Raw genomic sequence first — 12,716 nt, 5'->3', positions numbered from 1 at the left:
TTTTACTAAGAACACTCTAAATATGCAAATTTATGGGAGGGGAAGCAATATTCTTACTCCTATTTAGGATGGGTTTGATAGAAATAATTCTCTTGTCACTTGTTACAGAGAAGAATTATTAATTTTGCTTTGTCTGTAGAAAGGCAAAAGCCAGCAATCATGTTACAAAGTAGGTTGCATAAATTGGTTGACTTTCAATGCCTCTTTCCCCATCACATCTTAGGAAGAAGAAAAGATTTCTTAATGGTGCCAGGTTCCATTAGAAGAGTAGTGCAACATAGTTTTAATTGATGCGTACCATGTCTTAGGAAAATAACAGGCAAACTCCCTGACCATTCAATTACCATATAAATAAGAATGCGCGTATCTCCCCTCATATCAGCATCTTCTTTTTTTTGTTGTTGACGAAAATATGTTAATGGCTAAAAGCAGCTTTTCATTTGAATAATGACTTAATGCTTCTATGAATTTCAGATGGTGGATTAAGGCCTTTTAAAGAAAGTTTGCAATTTCCCTATAGTTCACCAGCTGCCTTTGCTCAGGAAAAAAAAAAAGCAAATGGGAGACTTCAAACCTCAGCACCTGCTAGGGTGCTGTTGTGGTTTATAAATCTGTTTAAGGAAATGAAGCATGCAAGTTCTCTGCTGTCTTTTATTCATAAGACTAGCATTGATGGGAGAGAGGAAAAATCGCACTAGAGTGTTTCATGGTGTAGCCTATGTTTCTCTTTCGTGCTTAGCCAGATGGAGGTGATCCTTTTCAGGTAGACACTTCAGGTTTACAAGATCTCTGAGGAAACAAGCATCACTACCTTCTTTTGACTTGACCATAGAAGTGGCATCAAATCTGAGTCAAAATTAATTACATGCAGGATGCTAACATTGATTGTTCAAGCAGGTAGTTATTTGTGGAGAAACAGTACTAGCTGTTGTAGTGCCTCCTTCACTCTGCACCACTGGCTGTTCCCGCTGCTGGAAGTTTTATCATCTCTCTTCATTTTGCTTGACAGTGGATTCCCAAACATCAGCTGTCCCATTTTCGTTTGCTTTTTCTCATACTTTGGACACCAGACATCAAACTGGCTTTGGTTCAGCTAAAAAATCACTAACACTCCAGTCACAATGACAGAAACTGTGGGCAATAGCACTTAAACCTACCACGAGACATGTGCCTGCTAGTGCATAAAGATGTGGTTCAAGAACCAGCCTCTAGGCCCTTCTCAATTTCTGAAGGAAAGCTCCAAGTTCAAACAGGTATTGCAGTTCAAACCACTTTCCTATTTTAGGAAGAAATATAAAGGCAATACCTTGCTCCCCACACTTCACTTCTGAAATAATTTAGACCTGAACAGTGGCTGTTTAGTAGGAGTTTTGAGTATGCCAGTAAAGGCGAGGTAGTGGTTTGAGGCTGGACCATGTATCACTGAAGCATCCTAATATGTAGTTATATGCTGTGATACATGGAAACAAAGGGATCTGCAAGTGGTGGTTGCTAGACTGCTGTTAGAATTGCAGACATTTTTGAACTAGCTGTTAAAAACCAAAGCTTCCACTAGATGGAAGGCTATTCTTTCCGCTTTCTCCTCATCTCTTCCTCCTACTCACTGAGCCTCAGACCTGAAGGCCACTGTGCTTTGATTGTGCTTTTCCATGTCACTTGGAAAAGCACTTATATTTCATGGGCAATTCACTCTGCAAGGGCCATCTTCTACATCTGATTTTCAAAAGGTGTACTTAGCACATATGTCTGAAAAATCCAAATTGTTAATTATTAGCTCCAAATGACATACACGCTCAAGCTGAAAGCAGGAAAAGCATTAGGCTTTTCACAATAATGATTTGTTTCTCCCAAGTGAATTCCTCAAAGTACCTATCTCTTTCTATCCCTTTCCTTGGAACAAGAATCTAAGTCCATTTGTCTTGCTAGAGAGGAAAATCATCTACATTGTGCTATACACTTGGAATGCTGCAGATAAAGGAATGTGTATATAGATACCCTTGCTTGTATTTGCTGCCAGCAGCCTTTCTGTTTCTCTCTTAAGGTCCAATATTGCAATAGTTGTGCTATAACAGAAGGACCTGTTTCACTAGTGTAGAAGGGGTTTTCCTGGTAGTGAAGTAAATCTTAGCTGAACCATTTTCATCAAATAGGAAAAAATAAGTAGGGGTAAAGCAAGCATGACACTGATACAGAAAAGAAATAATATTAAAAAATAGTTTCAGTTCTCTTTATGTATTTTCTGTATTTTTTAGCCATTCCTAATTTCATACATCCATTTTGAAAAGCAAAACACTATACTCCATAATAGCATACAGAGAAGTTGCAGCATAATAGATAGAAGTCAACAGAAGCCATATGGAACATGAATAGGATTGTCTTGCTTTGTTGCCCATTATCATCTTGGTCTAGTTCCATACGGTGATTGAGCTCTGTTTACATGACTTTGATGTGTAGGCATCTATGTTATTGGAGCTGTTAACCAATTAATAAAAATCTACTGCCATATGTGCTGATTCTACAGTTCGCCATTTTATTTGCACTGGAAACGGATTTGGGAAGAACTCTGTTCTCAGTTCTGTTCTAATGATAATAATGTCCTTTCATACGGAAACTGCACTCACAGTTGTACTTCTAAGTTGTACTTATTGAGAGGAGCTGTTGATGTGAACTGATGCAAAACTTTGGTAGAAATTCACATCAAACAGTTCATCACCTTAACCAAACTCTTTCTTCTTAGTCCATAACTTGGGAACAAATTTTGATCAGTGAACTCACATCAGAAAGCAAAGTTTAAGTCATCACGTTACATGTAATTCAGATTGGTGCTAAAGATGTGGTAGCAAGAAACTCATGAACAGGTTTCTGGACATGGGCTGACGAAAATGATGAAAAAACCTTGATTTTGAGATTTTTCAGCAGTTGTTACAGAATTTAGGAAGGGGTATAAATTTCACGCTTTGGTTGAAGACCAGATCTTTTTTTGTATTCCATTGAAATCTTCATGACGGATAGGGTTTCTAGTATCTTGTGTCAAAATAGTTACACACTTTCTAGAAAGATCTGGTAGGCACTGAGAGGTCATATCTTGGCTGGGTGGACCACTGCTGGAGGCCAATGTGCTATTTTCTGAAGCCTGTGGTTGCAGAAGGTATTTCTTAGAAAAATCCCTATCTGTAATCTTTCTCCATTGATCCTTACTTATCTCTGTCCTCCAGAAATTACCAACCAGGCTCACTGTGCTTTTTGTTTACATTACCTACTAAAGCAACAAATGTGTTTGTACTACTTCAGTAGTACTTGTGGGTCATACCACACTACTCTTGCAGTTATTCTATGCCTCATAATAAGCTTGTTTGAAACAAGAGTGTGGACAATTTGCCAGAGTAAATTGGTTTGCTGCTAAATTCAGTGACGCTAACCCAGCAAATGAGGATTTGGCCCATATTAGCTTTTATTTCCTTTCAAAGGGAAGGACTTTGAAAGGAGCCTGTGGATTTACAGGACTGTTGTTACTATAGCTCACTAATGATAATTACCGTGGAATTTCCTGTTTGAGGAAATCCAACTGTGAGTCCATAAACATGTGTAAAAGCAATGGAAAGGAAAAACAAAATTTGACCAGTTCTTCAGTCCCTTAAATCTTGCTTTCAATTTGCAGCTTTCCTTCAGTGTTCAATTCTATTTTGTAGCAATGAAAGGCTCTGACATGTTGCCTGAATGGGGGAAGTACTATAGAAACTAAACCAGAAACAAGCAGTTCTTTTTTATGGATGTATATAATTTTTTTACTCTCAGTGGTGTAACAGGAATTTTTCTTGCCTTTTAAATTAATGTTTTTGCTTTATTATCCATATAGTGGTACCGCACTGCCATTTTAGAAATTGGAGATGCATTGAAAGAATACTGGAGGTTCCACAGGATCTATGTATTTATGTTGTATTCATCATAATGAATATGTTGCATGCATCATAAATAGACACAGTGCCACATATTAAGTAATTTTGCAATAGAGGGCTCTCATTTGCAACTTTCTCTAAAGCAAATTGTAACAATAGTGAATTATGTTCCTTAAGTGTACCTGTATATAAATTACAGATTTAGAGATGACAAATAGCATACACTTGATTGTGGTTCATATGAAATGAAAAGCTAGAATATATACACATGGTAGAATCAAAATGGGTACACTCTCCTATATAGTACTCTTTTATTTTGAACAAAAAAAAAAGGTTGCGTGACTTATTAAACTTAGCCGCGCGAGATGTCACAGCCTTACTCAAAACCATAACCTTGCTGTTTCTGTTGATCTTTCCTCCAGTTTGCACAGGGTCAGCTGGCCTCGGTGTTGAGTATTATCTTAGAGACCCACCATGCAAACCTACCTCACCTTGAGAGAAAACAGAGGTGATCTTTTACCAAATAAAAATCTGCAGCCTGATGTTGTTTCACTATTTTATCAGTAAAACTTGCTTTCTGTGACCGAAGGCTAGTGTATGCTTAGCTTTACATCCTACCTATAGAATACTGATCATCTACCAGTGGACTTAAAATAAAACAAGTGGTATACACCTTGCACAGGCATTCTTCCAACAGGAGATGATGAACATCTGAGTTACAACCGAAGTCTTCCAGCAATTACCCTTCAGTCCTTACAGTCATCACTGCTCTGATTTGAATTTTGCTGCTTATAAGACCTCAGTGACTGGAAGCTCCCTTCTTCCACTTATCTAATCTCCTTTTACAAACTGAGCTTAGTGCCACAGGCTAGGGTCCATGTAAAGCCATCTCTAAACAACCTGTTTATTTAGACATGCAAAGGGACACAGAGGGGCTAAGGTACAATAGGGGAGATGCTTTCAGCTAACATCTTTCATGCTAGCTGAATGATATGGAAGTATGGTGGTCCAGCCAAAAATCTGGACTTGCTTTCCTCCCCATCCATTTGTGCTACTGATCTAAGGAATTAAATATCACTCTGGAAGAAAGCAGCCTGAAATCCTGTGTCAGTTGGGAGCTAATTAAGATAGTGGGAAAGCCAATGGAAAGAGATCTTTTCTAACTACAAACTAATGCTAGAGAAAAAACTGTCTGAGTGTTCTGGTTTCAGCTGGAATAGAGTTAATTTTCTTCCTAGTAGCTGGTGCAGTGCTGTGTTTTGGCTTTAGTTTGAGAACAATGCTGATAACACACCGATGTTTTAGTTGTTGCTAAGTAGCGCTTGCTCCGATCAAGGACTTTTTCAGTCTCATGCTCTGCCAGCAAGGAGGGGCACAAGAAGCTGTGAGGAAACAGAGACAGGACACCTGACCCAAACTAGCCAAAGAGGTATTCCATAACACAGCATGTCATGCCCAGTATATAAACTGGGGTGAAGAAGAAAGAAGTGGGGGGCATCTGAAGTCATGGTGTTTATCTTCCCTAGTAACCATTACATGTGTGATGGAGCTCTGCTTTCCTGGAGATGGCTGCCTGCCTATGGGATGTGAGGAGTGAATTCCTTGTTTTGCTTTTCTTTTGCCTTTGGCTTTTGCTTTACCTATTAAACTGTGTTTATCTCAAACCATGAGTTTTCTCACTCTTAAACCCTTCTGATTCTCTCCTCCATCCCACAGAGGGGAGTGAGCAAGCAGCTGCGCAGTGCTTAGTTGCCAGCTGGGATTAAAGCACTACACCGGGTTCTGTAAGATAAACTTAACAGTTTATTCACCCATGAGCTTCACTTCTACAAAATCTCATTTTGAGGTAGCAGTTGGCTGCCATTGGAGATGAACAAAATTATTTTGTTTTAAAATAAAAAGGTTTATTCTAAATCCATTGACTGGACATGTTCATAAGGAGGAAAGTAGAAGCAGTGCTCTTTTTTGGTTGCGGGCAAAATGTTAATACAATAAAAACATAAAGAAATGCATTTGAAACAGACAAGCGTTATACGCAAAGCAATGCCAGAGCATTCAGGTTGTGTGCATAAAATCTCAAAGGTGTGATTGTAAGTAAATCTGGGAACTAGGCAGTCTGAACGTGCAGTTTTGCAGAAGAAACCTGTGAGGCAGTCTTTGAGGTGAAAAAAAAGATACAACATTTGGCTTTTTTGGCCTCAGGGGTTAGTCTAAAATCAATCAATCACAGTCATGCTGTGCCTTAATTTCAGGTCAGACCTAATGGTCACAGCAGCCCAGGAAAGACACTGGAAAGTCTAGAGACTTTTATGTGGGACTTGTACTTGGTGAGAAAATGGACTGATGCAAGCAGTTACAGGCTCTTTTATCTGACCTCATTAGTACACAAAGCTTTAGAACAAATGCTGAAGGAAAAGCTAATTAAAGATGTGGAGGTGTGTGAAAAACTAGTTGAAATTCAGCAGGACTTCACCAAAGATAGAACATACCAGACTAAGCCAGTATCTTTGTCTGATAAATCATTTTTTCAAACAATGAAAATACAGTAGATCAAATCTATCTGGACTTCAATAAAACATTTGAGAGGATGCCATGCGAGAAAATATTAATTAAGATGGAGAGATGCGGATGAATGTAAGAAATGAAAACTAAGGACAATAGCGTGAGCTGAAAAGAAAGTTCTAAATAGAAGGAGGTTACTAATGCACTTTCATAGGGACCCATCTCAGAACTAATCTTAGTTAAAATTTTATTAGTGACCTTGGCACAAAAACCATAAGCTTGCTAATGAAATTTGCTGATGACATAAACCTAAGACCTGCTGTTACAACAGAAAAGGATTGGAATACCCTATGGAAAGAACTGGATGAGTCTGCGGACAGCAGAAAATGACATGCAATTTAATAGTAGAAAAACAAAGTTGTGCACTTAGCAGAAATTCCTATTAATTTTAATAAAGTGGGGTGAGGAGGAGGCTTCTCCAGGTGGACAGAAAAAAGAAAAGATATTGCATGGGCTAATCCCTCAAAAGCAGGAGTGGGTCCACAGTAAGCCATTTTCTGTTTGAAAAAGGCAGCACCAGGCGCACTCCATGCAGCCAAAGCTGTAAGGGCAGTCATACCGAGTCAGACCACACGTCCTATAGTCCACTTTTCTGACAGTGGTCACCAGCCAAAGCCAGGAAAGGTAAGTCTGGCAGGATTTTCCCAGAGCAGTGGAAGCATCCGGCAATTTGTGACTCAGTGAGGCGATGTCCTTGTGCATCTAATTGTGTTTTTGTCCTTTTTTTTCCCCTAGCAGTGATTTATCTCCCCTTACTTCCCATTCTTTTACTGGCAATGACAATTTCGTAATGTGAGTTTGAGGGAGTATAAAGAAAATGGCACAATCCCAGTGAAACTGTGGGACAAAAGATCAACCTGGAGACTTTTGCCGGCGTGATGATGTACTTCGGATCTCTCCTAACCACATGGAGGCACGGGCAGACCTAGAGGAGCTACTGGTGCCACACATCTGCAAAAAAGATACATGAAAAGGATAAACATCAGTCTTTTTTACACAGACTGGAAAATTACACTGGGAAAATGGAGCTATGCCATCAAATACTTGCAGAGCGGAGCCTACCATCACTCATGTGCCTTACGGCTAAGGGCCACATCTGATGCCTCTTGTCTGCGCCACTTGAATGAATTACAAAGGGTGGGGTCCTCCCTCATGAGCTCTTTGTCAATATGTTCATTCCTCCCCGCTGCAGTCAGATGGCAGTGCTTGAAAACTTGGTAACCGATTCATTTCCCCCCCTAAACAATAAAAGGGCCGTAAAAAGAGATTATTCTCCCCATCTTGCTTTCGCATCGGTTTTGTTTCCCCTCTTCGGCCACCCCGCAGACCCGCGGAGCGGGCAGGGGGCTCTGGGCCGGAGCCCGCCGCCCCAGCCCCACATCCCCGGGCCGGGTCTCGCCTCCTCCTGCCACAAACCACCCGCGGGAAACGAAACCGAAAGGCCGGGGCCGTGCTCCGTCTCCCGCACCCGGCGGCATCTGCGCCCCGGCCGGGTGGGGAGAGCCCCGCCGCGTCTGCCCCGCGGAGCCGCTTCAGGTCCTCACGCCGCCTCATTCGGCCAGCGGGCCGCGGTGCAGCGCGGCTCAGCAGCCAACCCTGCTGACCTCCTGGCGGCTGGGGCGCCCCGGCCCGCGGCCTCGCCCCTCCTCCGGCCGCCCGCCCGCCGATGCGGCCGGCCCCGGGGCGGCGCTGCCGCGGCCCGTCTGCCGCGCCTCGGCCTGGAGAAGCACCTGTGGCACCCGTGAGTCCCCGCCGCCGACAGGTACGTGAGGCCGGCTTGGCCCGGCTGCCCGGCCCAGGCACGCTCGTCAGTCCATGGGGTCCCGCTCCGCCCCGGCTGCTTATCCTCGGGGCCCGCGGCGGTTTCCTTTAGGTGAGGCTGGGCTTCTCGGGGGAGAGGTGGGTGAGCAGCTCGCTGCCAGGAAAGAGCTCGGGAACGGCGGGCAGCGCGTCCCGGGCCTGGGCTCCCTGCGGGAAGGGAGCCGAGGGTCTTGCAGGGAGCGCTTCGGAGGTGTGTATAGAAATACATGGGTGTATGACGAACCAAGCTGGTTTTGTGCTTCTCGTCATAACAACCTGTTGTGCTGCCCTTTAGATGAAAGGCAAAGCAATTGAGTGGTCTGGGATTATGTCTCCCTCCCCCAAATCTTGCTCCATTGGGTGTCGGCTGTACCAAGCTCAACTCACAGAGGGTGCCTGCAGGCTTTCAGTGCATCCTTTCTGCTGGACACTTGTATTTTTACTGTTTCCCATAAAAAACATGACTCAGAGGCCTTAATGAGAGAACATTTATACTGTAGCAGGTATTATATGAGGCTGCTATTTCACACCGGTGCTTGCACCTTAGTCTGAGACCTGAGTCTTGTGGCTATTTGCACAAGGATATGACTCAGCTGAATAAGATTCTGTACATTAAGAACATGTGAAATAGTTTGCTGGGTTTGATGGTAGGTATATTTGCACTCTTGTGGCTGTTCCTATGGAATTCATGGGATAACTTCATAGGACAAAAAGTTTCTGCACATGAGTCATACTGAAGAATTGGAGTTCACATCAATGCAAAACTTCAAGAAACAAAGAAAATGGGGTGAAGATTACAGTAAGCATTATGTTGTCTGGATATGGTACAAGTTGTGCACATTGAGATTCAACACTATAACTATAACCCATAAAATATCTCTTGAAGAATATCTCTAGCTATATATTGGTATGCTGTGCTTTTAGGGTTTCTTTCCTCCTCTTTGTTATCAGTCATTTGAAAATTAATTCCTCTGTCCCACCCCCGCCACTGTAGTAGATGCATGTAGTTTATTTTTCAGCATTCTTTCTGTATGTGTTCAATTATATATTTGTCATATAGTTAAAATCTGTATCAGTGTGCACGTGCAGAAGTGGCTGGATTCATGTTGTATATGAAACTTTTGTTCTGACCTTTTCTGATGTCTGAGTTATGACCTTGCTATTCTGTAGTTTTCCAGGCAGAAGGTGGCACAAAGTTTAGTTAAGGCTGATTTAACTCGTGGGGAGGCTGTGGTAGGCTGGGAGCTCAAACTGGAACCGGTTCCTCTTGTCTGCTGCCATTAGCATTCCTGCAATTCCTTCTATCTAGCCCCGCCTTCCAAGACCACCAAAAGGCTGAAACCCTTCAGGGCAGACAAATAGGCTAAGCCCCTCTTCCCACACTTGTTGGGCAGGTAGCAGCTCGCCTGAAATCTAAGCGAAAGGCTCATTCCCGGTTAGATGCCTTTTCCTGTCCCACAAGGGTAACTGAGTGCACAGCCAAGAGTTTCCTGTTCTTGACGCTGTATGTTATATTGATGACCTTTGCTGGGGTTTTGGCATTTTTTTCCTTTTCAACACAGATGAGCTGTTGGCCTGTTATTCAGTCTTTGAGCTGAATGGTCGCTCAACTTCTTTTCATCTGGTCTTTTACTTCTGCAAGTCCAACCTAGGTGGCTGGATGGAGTAAAGCTCCTCATGGAGCAGTACTCAGGGCCCTTGAAGGTAGGTGTCTTGCTTCTGACACCAAAGTCTCTTCCAAGGAGGAGTGACACATGCTTCTGGGAGGTGTTTTGGCACCTCAGTGTGATTTTTGCCACTGATGTGTTATAGGCTTCTGGTATGCTGCCTAAAAGAGCATGCCATTTTAGCCTGAAATCTAGCAATTCTCTGAGGGGGTCTCTGAATAAATCTAACTCAGTCTGTGATGTTTCTGTAACCAAAGAAATCAGTTTTTAAAGTGGCTTTTACACAAGTCGCTTATTCCAGTGCCTTCAGACAAAGATAAGCAGTAATTCTAGGTGGAACTAACTTTAATAAGTGAAACTGAACTTTCTGTGTGGTTTTCCTCATTGTTAGAGCAGGAATTCAAAAAGTAAATAAACATAGGGAGATGTAAACTGTATTTTTAAAATTCTTCTGGATTGAATAAATGTTTAATGATAGTACTGCTGGGGAAATGTGTAAACAGTATGTTTTTGTAACCCCCTATGAACTCTTAAGCTTTAATTTCTTTTCTTTTTCAAGAATACGGATAGACCCATGAAGTCACCGTGTGACTGAGCTGAGCAAATGTTCTACATGCATATGTGGATATTGATTTTTATTGGTTTTAAATTTAACAGATTTTTTTTTTTTCAGATAAATTATTCAGAGTCAAAACAGTCCTTGATGTGAAGGGTTTGTGCATAATATAGATGTGTTTATGCTGTGTTGACTGGGTAGGTTTGATTTTGGAATTCAGATACAATGGAACAGTTTTGTTTGTTTTTTTTTTAATAGGCATTGTGTTATTGAAACAATAACTCCCAGTTTATTTTAAATTGATTTTTTCAAAATTAAAAATCACTTTTTTTTTTTTTTTTTTTAATGGAACTTAACAGAATATTATAACACTAGGGTAAGGATTGTAACCCTGCAGATGATAAAAACCACAGTCAGTGTTCTCGCTGTGCCTAGGGGTATAGGATGCAGCTCTGAGAGGTGGAAATTACAGAATCCAGGCAGGATGCTGCTCAGGAATGGGTTGAGCAGCCAAAGCCACCTGGGCATGACTCCCCAACAGAGTTTGAGTAGCTCTTGCTGCTCACCACATCCACAGCTGGGTTTTCAGATTTCTTGCCAGCCTCCGCACCAACATAACCCACTGCCAGGCAACCGACTGTGGGAACCACGTATCACCTGCTTGTGAGTTACAGAGGCTGGAGTCACACATGTGAGCCCCCTTTGCATTTGAAGAAAAAAGAAGTTATATTTGTATATGGCAGCTTTCCTGAACGTCCCCCACTTCATTGACTCAGTTGAGCTGTGGAAAAGAAGCAGCTATTTCATATCCAGGAATGAAGAGGTCTGGTTAGGATTTACATTATAGAAAGAAAAAACAAAACAAATCAGAATCAAAATAAACAACCCCAAAACAGAACCACCAACACAACAACCCACACATAGCTGATCTTGAAAATATGGGCTATATGAAGAGTATCAAAATCAGCCATGCTTAAGATTGAAATGGAATGGAAGCACAGAGTAATTGTAAAAGCATTGCCAAAAGACCTTTAATTTAGCAACACTGCTGGATATTACTATAACAAGGCACAAATTCTGTTGTATTTATACACTGTTCAAGCCTGACAGCTAAAAAACTGACAACTTGGTGCCTTTTCAAGGAGACAGTTATCAAAAAAAGCTTTGTTTGCATCAGAGACTGGCAGTTACTATTACCAGTATACTAAAGAGTGTCTTGGCTGAACCATCAAATTTTCCCTGACCTTAACTAAAATAAGCTCTTTTGTTATAAAATATAAGGCATTTTTAAAAGAGAACTGAATATAATTTATTTATAATATCTAGTGTAAGAAACAAGAACATTTGAGGGAAAACTAAAGAAGAAATGAGTATTTCTTTTTTGCTTGTACAGGAAGTCTTTGTTCATACTTACTGAATCTTTCAATCTTTATTATGGAATTCATTTTATATGATATTGATGCAATCCATATTCTTTGAGAGCTTTTTTCCTCCTCCTGCTCACTCTGTCTTTTGGAGGTGTAATCTTTGATGTATGATGACAATAATTTTAATGGCATATGCAGACAGTAACTGCAGATGGGGAATAAGTAGCATGAGCTGATGAACATGAAGAAATAACAATCCTCTAACCATGCAAGTATTGAGTGCGATGGATCAAACCATACATTTGTAAGAAATCTTGAATCCTATGAGTGCTGCCATGTGCTACACCTGGGGCTGCAGGTGCTGCTGAGAACCAAGCACTCAGTGTCCAATGCCAGGTACTCAGCACTGAATTCCAGCTGTTGTTTATATTTTTCTGTAGACTGGTGACTATACTCAGTTTTCTTTTGTTCTCAAACCAATTCTTTATGTCAGGCTAGTCTCCATATTATTAGTTCTTTAAAGAGCAAAACATCTTTCTCTCTCTCTGTCTCTCTCTGGTTTTGGGGGATACCAGCTATATATATGTATTCCTTTAAGCTATTTTTTCATGCTTTTAAACTATTCCAAAACTAGGTATTTTTTTGTTTTCACCATTCAGGGAGTATAGCAGGTCTATCAGTTCATGGGAGCAAGCTTGGATTGGTTCTCCTGTGGGAATTGCTCTGTTCATATTACTTACATGTTGTCTCTTGGCAAACTCATAGGTAGTCTTCGAATCATCCAAGAGAAAATTTTGTTTAATGACTTACGATGTATCTTGTTGGAAATTGTTGGCAGACACAAAAGTGCTTTTCAGATCATCCATGT

The 12,716-nt window shown here is 41.3% G+C and overlaps 1 protein-coding gene and 1 long non-coding RNA gene across 4 annotated transcripts in view; one reads left to right on the top strand and one right to left on the bottom strand.

Annotated features, from left to right (window-relative positions):
• Positions 1 to 5,778: 5,778 nt before the first annotated feature.
• LOC115605123 lies at positions 5,779 to 8,534 on the bottom strand. The gene is made up of 3 exons (XR_003990508.1): positions 8,189 to 8,534; positions 7,521 to 7,696; positions 5,779 to 7,409 (listed from the first exon to the last, which is right to left on the bottom strand). It is a non-coding gene; the product is annotated as an uncharacterized LOC115605123 (long non-coding RNA).
• The window catches only part of ARHGAP8 (Rho GTPase activating protein 8), a 71,062-nt gene continuing 66,034 nt past the window's right edge, over positions 7,689 to 12,716 (top strand). For 2 of the 3 annotated variants that reach the window (XM_030479025.1, XM_030479023.1), the window contains exon 1: positions 7,689 to 8,220. The gene's annotated coding sequence lies outside the window, so the exon portion shown is untranslated. Of the gene's footprint in view, positions 8,332 to 12,716 lie in introns of all 3 variants that reach the window. The other variant, XM_030479024.1, reaches the window with a different exon arrangement.

This window comes from Strigops habroptila, chromosome 3 (assembly GCF_004027225.2).
Source record: "Strigops habroptila isolate Jane chromosome 3, bStrHab1.2.pri, whole genome shotgun sequence".
NCBI classification, from domain to species: domain Eukaryota; kingdom Metazoa; phylum Chordata; class Aves; order Psittaciformes; family Psittacidae; genus Strigops; species Strigops habroptila.
This window is presented reverse-complemented; position numbering and strand designations above follow the sequence as displayed.